The sequence below is a fragment of the Physeter macrocephalus genome, chromosome 6 (genome assembly GCF_002837175.3).
Source record: "Physeter macrocephalus isolate SW-GA chromosome 6, ASM283717v5, whole genome shotgun sequence".
In the NCBI taxonomy this organism is placed as follows: Eukaryota; Metazoa; Chordata; class Mammalia; order Artiodactyla; family Physeteridae; genus Physeter; species Physeter macrocephalus.
In genome coordinates, this window is record NC_041219.1 from 24,838,191 (window position 1) to 24,847,441 (window position 9,251).

General features: G+C 39.9%; 1 long non-coding RNA gene across 1 annotated transcript in view; it reads left to right on the top strand.

Moving 5' to 3' along the window:
- The window catches only part of LOC112065902 (uncharacterized), a 396,153-nt gene that overhangs the window by 385,337 nt on the left and 1,565 nt on the right, over positions 1 to 9,251 (top strand). The window contains exon 6 of the long non-coding RNA XR_002892300.2: positions 7,375 to 7,495. This is a non-coding gene — a long non-coding RNA (uncharacterized lncRNA). The remainder of the gene's footprint in view (positions 1 to 7,374; positions 7,496 to 9,251) is intronic.

The window sequence follows — 9,251 nt, forward strand, 5'->3', positions numbered from 1 at the left end:
TCTGGGCTTTCTATCCTGTTCCATTGATCTATATTTCTGTTTTTGTGCCAGTACCATATTGTCTTGATTACTGTAGCTTTGTAGTATAGTCTGAAGTCAGGGAGCCTGGTTCCTGCAGTTCTGTTTTTCTTTCTCAAGGTTGCTTTGGCTATTTGGGGTCTTTTGTGTTTCCATATAAATTGTGATAATTTTTTGTTCTAATTCTGTGAAAAATGCCGTTAGTAGTTTGATAGGGATTGCATTGAATTTGTAGATTGGTTTGGGTAGTATAGTCATTTTCACAATGTTGATTCTTCCAATCCAAGAACATAGTATATCTCTCCATCTGTTTGTATCATCTTTAATTTCTTTCATCAGTGTCTTATATGTTTCTGCATCCAGGTCTTTTGTCTCCTTTGGTGGGTTTATTTCTAGGTGTTTTATTCTTTTTGTTGCAGTGGTAAATAGGAGTGTTTCCTTAATTTCCCTTTCAGATTTTTCGTCATTAGTGTATAGGAATGCAAGAGATTTCTGTGCATTCATTTTGTATGCTGCCACTTTACCAGATTCATTGATTAGCTCTAGTAGTTTTCTGGTAGGATGTTTAGGATTCTCTATGTATAGTATCAAGTCATCTGCAAACACTGACAGTTTTATTTCTACTTTTCCAATTTGAATTCCTTTTATTTCTTTTTCTTCTCTGACTGCTGTGGCTAAAACATGCAAAACTATGTTGAAAAATAGTGGTGTGTGAGTGGGCAACCCTGTCTTGTCCCTGATCTTGGTGGAAATGGTTTCAGTTTTTCACCATTAAGAATGATGTTGGCTGTGGGTTTGTCATATATGGCTTTTATTATGTGGAGGTAAGTTCCCTCTATGCCTACTTTCTGGAGGGTTTTTATCATAAATTGTTGTTGAATTTTGTCAAAAGCTTTTTCTGCATCTATTGAGATTATCATATGGTTTTTATCCTTCAGTTTGTTAATATGATGTATCACATTGATTGATTTGCAAATTTTGAAGAATCCTTGTGTTCCTGGGATAAACCCCACTTGATCATGGTGTATGATCCTTTTAATGTGCTGTTGGATTCTGTTTGCTGGTACTTTGTTGAGGATTTTTGCATCTACGTTCATCAGTGATATTGGCCTATAGTTTTCTTTTTTTTTTGACATCTTTTTCTGGTTTTGGTATCAGGATGATGGTGGCCTCGTAGAATGAGTTTGGGAGTGTTCCTTCCTCTGCTATATTTTGGAACAGTTTGAGAAGGATAGGTGTTAGCTCTTCTGTAAAGGTTTGATAGAATTCGACTGTGAAGCCATCTGGTCCTGGGCTTGTGTTTTTTGAAAGATGTTTAATCACAGTGTCAACTTTAGTGCTTCTGATTGGTCTGTTCATATTATTTATTTCTTCCTGGTTCAGGCTTGGAAGGTTGTGCTTTTCTAAGAATTTGTCCATTTCTTCCAGGTTGTCCATTTTATTGGCATATAGTTGCTTGTAGTAATCTCTCATAATCCTTTGTATTTCTGCAGTGTCAATTGTTACCACTCCTTTTCCATTTCTAATTCTGTTGATTTGAGTCTTCTCCCTTTTTTTCTTGATGAGTCTGGCTAATCAATTTTCTTTATCTTCTCAAAGAAACAGCTTTTAGTTTTATTGATCTTTGCTATCATTTCCTTCATTTCTTTTTCATTTATTTGTGATCTGATTTTTATGATTTCTTTCATTCTGCTAACTTTGGGGGTTTTTTGTTCTTCTTTCAGTAATTGCTTTAGGTTTAAGGTTAGGTTGTTTATTTGAGATGTTTCTTGTTCCTTGAGGTAGGATTGCTATAAACTTCCCTCTTAGAACTGCTTTTGCTGCATCCCATAGGTTTTAGGTCGTCATGTTTTCATTTTCATTGTTTCTAAGTATTTTTTGATTTCCTCTTTGATTTCTTCAGTGATGTCTTGATTATCTAGTAGTGTATTGTTTAGCCTCCATGTGTTTGTATTTTTACAGATATTCCTTTAATTGATATCTAGTCTCATAGCATTGTGGTTGGAAAAGATACTTGATATGATTTCAATTTTCTTAAATTTACCCAGGCTTGATTTGTGACCCAAGATATGATCTATCCTGGAGAATGTCCCATGAACACTTGAGAAGAAAGTGTATTCTGTTGTGTTTGCATGGAATGTCTTATAAATATCATTCAGTCCATCCTGTTTAATGTGTCATTTAAAGTTTGTGTTTCCTTATTTATTTTCATTTGGATGATCTGTCCACTTGTGAAAGTGGGGTGATAAAGTCCCCCACTATGATTGTGTTACTGTTGATTTCCCCTTTTATCGCTGTTAGCATTTGCCCTATGTATTGAGGTGCTCCTATGTTGGGTGCATAAATATTTACAATTGTTATATCTTCTTCTTGATTGATCCCTTGAACATAGTGTAGTGTCCTTCTTTGTTGCTTTTAAGAGACTTTATTTTAAAATCTATTTTGTCTGATATGAGAATTGCAACTCCAGCTTTTTTTGATTTCCATTTGAATGGAATATCTTTTTCCATCCCCTCATTTCAGTCTGTATGTGTCTCTAGGTCTGAAGTGGTCTCTTGTGGACAGCATATATATGGGTCTTATTATGGTATCCATTTAGCCATTCTGTGTCTTTTGTTTGGAGCATTTAATCCATATACATTTAAGGTAATTACCGATATGTATGTTCCTGCTACCATTTTCTTAAGTGTTTTGGGTTTGTTATTGTAGGTCTTTTCCTTCTCTTGTGTTTATTGCCTGGAGAAGTTCCTTTAGCATTTGTAGTAAAACTGGTTTCCTGGTGCTGAATTCTCTTAGCTTTTGCTTGCCTATAAAGGTTTTAATATCCCCTTTTAATCAGAATATAATCCTTGCTGGGTAGAGTAATCTTGGTTGTTGGTTTTAACTTTTCATCACTTTAGATATATTTGACACTCCCTTCTGGCTTGCAGAGTTTCTGCTGAAATATCAGCTGTTAACCTTATGAGGATTCCCTTGTATATTATGTGTTGCTTTTCTCTTGCTGCCTTTAATATTTTTTCTTTGTATTTAATTTTTGATAGTTTGATTAATATGTGCTGGCATGTTTCACGTTGGATTTATCTTGTATGGGACTCTCTGCACTTCCTGGTCTTGATTGACTATTTCCTTTCCCGTATTAATGAAGTTTTCCCCTATAATCTCTTCAAATATTTTCTCAGTCCCTTTCTTTTTCTATTCTTCTTCTGGGACCTCTATAGTTCAAATGTCAGTGTGTTTAATGTTGTCCCAGAGTTCACTGACTCTATCCTCAATTCTTTTTATTCTTTTTTCTTTATTCTGCTCTGTGGTGGTTATTTCCACTATTTTATCTTCCAGGTCACTTATCCGTTCTTCTGTCTCAGTCATTTTCTGCAACTGATTCCTTCTAGAGAATTTTTAATTTCATTTTTTTGTTGTTCATCATTGTTTGTTTGCTCTTTAGTTCTTCTAGGTCCTTGATAAATGTTTCTTGTATTTTCTCCATTCTATTTCCATAATTTTTGATCATCTTTACTATCATTACTCTGAATTCTTTTCAAGACTTTGGATCCTCTTTCCAAGACTTTGGATCCTCTTTACTATAATTCTATTCTATTCCAAGACTTTGGATCCTCTTTACTATAATTACTCTGAATTCTTTTTCAGGTAGACTGCTTATTTCCTCGTCATTTGTTTGGTCTGATGGGTTTTTACCTTGCTCCTTCTTCTGCTGTGTATTTCTCTGTCTTCTCATTTTGCTTACCTTACTGTGTTTGGGGGTCTCCGTTTTGCAGGCTGAGATTCGTAGTTCCTGTTATTTTTGGTGTCTGCCCCCAGTGGGTAAGGTTGGTTCAGTGGGTTGTGTAAGCTTCCTGGTGGAGGGGACTGGTGCCTGTGTTCTGATGGATGAGGCTGGATCTTGTCTTTCTGGTGGGCAGGACTGCATCTGGTGGTGTGTTTTGGGGTGTCTGTTTACTTATTATGACTTTAGGCAGCCTCTCTGCTCAGGGGTGTGGTTGTGTTCCTGTCTTGCTAATTGTTTGGCATGGGGTGTCCAGTACTGGAACTTGCTGGTCATTGAGTGGAGCTGGGTCTTAGCTTTGCAATGGAGATCTCTGGGGGAGCTCTCTCCAATTGTTATTATGAGGGGCCACGAGGTCTCTTGTGGACCAGTCCTGGACTCAGCTCTCCCACCTCCGAGGCTCAGGCCTGACATCTGGCCAGAGCACCAAGACCCTGTCAACCACATGGCTCAGAAGGAAATGGAGAAAAGAAAAATAAATAAATTAAATTAAATTAAATTAAAAGTTATTAAAATAAAAAAATAAAAAAGAATTATTAAAATAAAAAAACAAAAATAATTTAAAAAAAGGAAAAATGAAGAGAGCAACCAAACCAGGAAACAAATCCACCAATGATAACAAGCGCTAAAAACTATAGTAAAAAAAAATGTACAGATGGAACCCTAGGACAGATGGTAAAAGCAAACCTATACAGACAAAATCACACAAAGAAACATATACATATACACTGACAAAAAGAAAAAAGGAAAAAATAATATATGTGTATATATATTAGAAAAGGATGAAAGCCACCAAATCAATAACCAAATCTACCAATGATAATAAGGTCTAAATACTAAACCAAAATAAACATAAAAATCAGAAAATAGTCAGTTGCATACAGCAAACCCCAAGTCTACAGTTGCTCCCAAAGTTCACTGCCTCAATTTTGGAAGCTTCCTGGTGGAGGGGACTGGTGCCTGTGTTCTGATGGATGAGGCTGGATCTTGTCTTTCTGGTGGGCAGGACTGCATCTGGTGGTGTGTTTTGGGGTGTCTGTTTACTTATTATGACTTTAGGCAGCCTCTCTGCTCAGGGGTGTGGTTGTGTTCCTGTCTTGCTAATTGTTTGGCATGGGGTGTCCAGTACTGGAACTTGCTGGTCATTGAGTGGAGCTGGGTCTTAGCTTTGCAATGGAGATCTCTGGGGGAGCTCTCTCCAATTGTTATTATGAGGGGCCACGAGGTCTCTTGTGGACCAGTCCTGGACTCAGCTCTCCCACCTCCGAGGCTCAGGCCTGACATCTGGCCAGAGCACCAAGACCCTGTCAACCACATGGCTCAGAAGGAAATGGAGAAAAGAAAAATAAATAAATTAAATTAAATTAAATTAAAAGTTATTAAAATAAAAAAATAAAAAAGAATTATTAAAATAAAAAAACAAAAATAATTTAAAAAAAGGAAAAATGAAGAGAGCAACCAAACCAGGAAACAAATCCACCAATGATAACAAGCGCTAAAAACTATAGTAAAAAAAAATGTACAGATGGAACCCTAGGACAGATGGTAAAAGCAAACCTATACAGACAAAATCACACAAAGAAACATATACATATACACTGACAAAAAGAAAAAAGGAAAAAATAATATATGTGTATATATATTAGAAAAGGATGAAAGCCACCAAATCAATAACCAAATCTACCAATGATAATAAGGTCTAAATACTAAACCAAAATAAACATAAAAATCAGAAAATAGTCAGTTGCATACAGCAAACCCCAAGTCTACAGTTGCTCCCAAAGTTCACTGCCTCAATTTTGGAATGATTTGTTGTCTTTTCACTTATTTCCCAGATGCAGGGAACATCAAGTTGACTGTGGAGATTTAATCTGCTGCTCCTAAGGGTGCATGGAGAGATTTCCCTTTCTCTTTGTTTGCACAGCTCCTGGGGTTCAGCTTTGGATTTGGCCCTGCCTCTGCATGTAGGTCGCCTCAGGGCATCTGTTGTTCACCCAGACAGGAGGGCGTTAAAGGAGTGGCTGAATAGGGGCTCTGGCTCACTCAGTCCAGGGGAAGGGAGGGGTATGGAATGATGGATGTGCCTGTGGCAGCAGAGGCCTGCGTGACGTTGCAACAGCCTGAGGCGTGCTGTGTGTTCTCCCGGGGAAGTTGTCCCTGAATCACAGGACCCTGGCAGTGGCAGACTGCACAGGGCTTCTGGGAGGGGAGGTGTGGATAGTGACCTGTGTTTGCACACAAGATTCTTGGTAGCTGCAGCAGCAGCCTTAGTATTTCATGCCCATCTCTGGTGTCTGAGCTGATAGCTGTGGCTTGTGCCCATCTCAGGATCTCGTTTAGGCGGTGTTCTGAATCCCCTCTCCTGGTGCAACCGAAACAATGGTCTCTTGCCTCTTAAGCAGTTCCAGGCTTTTCCCCGGACTCCCTCCCGGCTAGCTGTGGCACACTAGCCCCCTTTAGGCTGTGTTCACACAGCCAGCCCCAGCTCTCTCCCTGGGATCTGACCTCCCGAGCCCGAGCCTCAGCTCCCAGCATCCATGTGCCCTGGCAGGTGAGCAGAGAAGCCTCTCAGGCTGGTGAGTGCTGGTCAGCACCAGTCCTCTGTGTGTGAATCTCTCTGCTTTATTCTCTGCACCCCTGCTGCTGTGCTCTCCTCTGTGGCTCCGAAGCTTCCCACCCACCCAACCCCCATCTCCACGAGTGAAGGGGCTTCCTAGTGTGTGGAAACTTTTCCTCCTTCACAGCTCCCTCCCAGAGGTGCAGGTCCCATCCCTATTCTTTTGTCTCTGTTTTTCCTTTTTTCTTTTACCCTACCCAGGTACATGGGGAGTTTCTTGCCGTTTGGGAGGTTGAGGTCTTCTGCCAGCATTCAGTATGTGTTTTGTAGCCGTTGTTCCACATGTAGATATATTTTTGATGTATTTGTGGGGAGGAAGGTGATCTCCACATCTTACTCCTCAGCCATCTTGAAGGTCCTCCCCCATGACACTTTCAAGTCGGGCCCCAACAAGTGTCCTCTTGCCCTGTGTTGTTGGATCCAATAGAACAAGACTGAGTTCAGTTTAGAAGCAGAGGAAAGATTTGTTCTTTGAACAAAAACTGAAGAGCCTGGATCTTTGCTCTAGAGCACACACTATCCTGACAGACAGGGAAGGGGCAGAGTTCTTGGGGGGCAGGCTAGCTGTGCTGCTTACACTGCCCCTGCACACGGCCCCACCCCCAGCACCATCGCCATCTGGAATTGAGTGTCATGTGCAGCGCTTCTGCACATGGTCCCGAGCTGACACATCAGCACGATCATTTCTCACCAGGAATTCTGGTCTGAAGCATCGGTGCAAGCCCTCTGCCCATGGCAACCTATGAGCAAGTGAAACTAGATGAAGCACAAAGGAAAACAAAAGGTTAGGCTTTATGTTATTACCCGGATTCTATTTTTATTTCCCAGGAATTGTTAATAGGCTTTGTTGGTGACAGTAGTTCTAGGAGTAGGGTCAAACATATTTCCAAAATTTAGATTTCCAATGACAAATTATACTATTTAAGTGATTAACATAAAGTATTTTACATTACTAAAGGTACTACAGACACACATCTTTACCCTGGAAGCACGCTTGCAGCCTGTTTCTCCAGGTCTTCAGACTTGGGTCATGGACTGGAATTACACCACCAGCTTTCCTGGACCTCCAGCTTCCAGAGGTACTCCTCAGCCTCCAGAATTGACCGTGTGGCTGACAGGGTGTAGGTACTCTGGCCAGGTGTCAGGCCTGAGCCTCTGAGGTGGGAGAGCTGAGTTCAGGACATTGGACCACCGGAGACCTACCAGCCCCTCATAATATAAATCGGCAAGAGCTCTCCCAGAGATCTCTGTCTCAATGCTAAGACTCAGCTCTGCTCAATGACTAGCAACCTTCAGTGCTGGACACCCTAGGCCAAACAATTAGCCAGACAGGAACACAACCCCACCCATTAGCAGAGAGGCAGCCTAAATCATAATAAGGTCAAGGACACCCCAAAACACACCACCTGATGCAGTCCTTCCCACCAGAAAGACAAGATCCAGGCTCATCCACCAGAACACAGGCACCAGTCTCCTCCACCAGGAAGCCAACGCAACCCATTGAACCAACCTTACCCACTGGGGGCAGACACCAAAAACAACAGAAACTACAAACCTGCAGCCTGTGAAAAGGAGACCCCAAATGTAGTAAGGTAAGCAAAATGAGAAGACAGAGAAATACGCAGCAAATGAAGGAACAAGGTAAAAACCCACCAGACCAAACAAATGATGAGGAAATAGTCAGTCTACCTGAAAAAGAATTGAGAGTAATTATAGTAAAGATAATCCAACATCTTGGATATAGAATGGAGAATATACAGGAAACGTTTATCAAGGACCTAGAAGAACTAAAGAGCAAACAAACAATGGTGAACAACACAATAAATGAAATTAAAAATTGTCTAGAAGGAATCAATAACAGAATAACTGAAGCAGAAGAACAGATAAGTGACCTAGAAAATAAAATAGTGGAAATAACTACCGCAGAGCAGAATAAAGAAAAAAGAATTAAAAATAATTGAGAACAGACTCAGAGACTTCTTGGACAACATTAAACGTACCAACATTCGAATTATAGGGGTGCCAGATGAAGAGAAAATGAAAGGGAGAGAAAATATTTAAAGAGATTATATTGGAAAACTTCTCTAATATGGGAAAGGAAATAGTCAACTAAGTCCAGGAAGCACAGAGATTCCCATGCAGGATAAATCCAAGGAGAAACATGCCAAGACACATATTAATCAAACTATCAAAAAGTAAATACAAAGAAAAAATATTAAAAGCAGCAAGGGAAAAGCAACAAATAACATACTAGGGAATCCCCATAAGGTTAACCGCTGATCTTTCAGCAGAAACTCTGCAAGCCAGAAGGGAGTGGCAGGACATATTTAAAGTGATGAAAGGGGAAAACCTACAACCAAGATTACTCTACCCAGCGAAGATCTCATTCAGATTTGACAGAGAAATTAAAACCTTTACAGACAAGCAAAAGCTAAGAGAATTCAGCACCACCAAACCAGCTTTACAACAAATGCTAAAGGAACTTCTCTAGGCAGGAAACACAAGAGAAGAAAAAGACCTACAGTAACAAACCCAAAACACTTAAGAAAATGGTAGCAGGAGCATACATATCAATAATTACCTTAAATGTAAATGGATTAAATGCTCCAACCAAAAGACATAGACTGGCTGAATGGATATAAAAAGAAGACCCATATATATGCTGTCCACAAGAGACCCACTTCAGACCTAGGGACACATACAGACTGATAGTGAGGGGATGGAAAAAGATATTCCATGCAAATGGAAATCAAAAGAAAGCTGGAGTAGCAATTCTCATATCAGACAAAATAGACTTTAAAATAAAGACTATTACAAGAGACAAAGAAAGACACT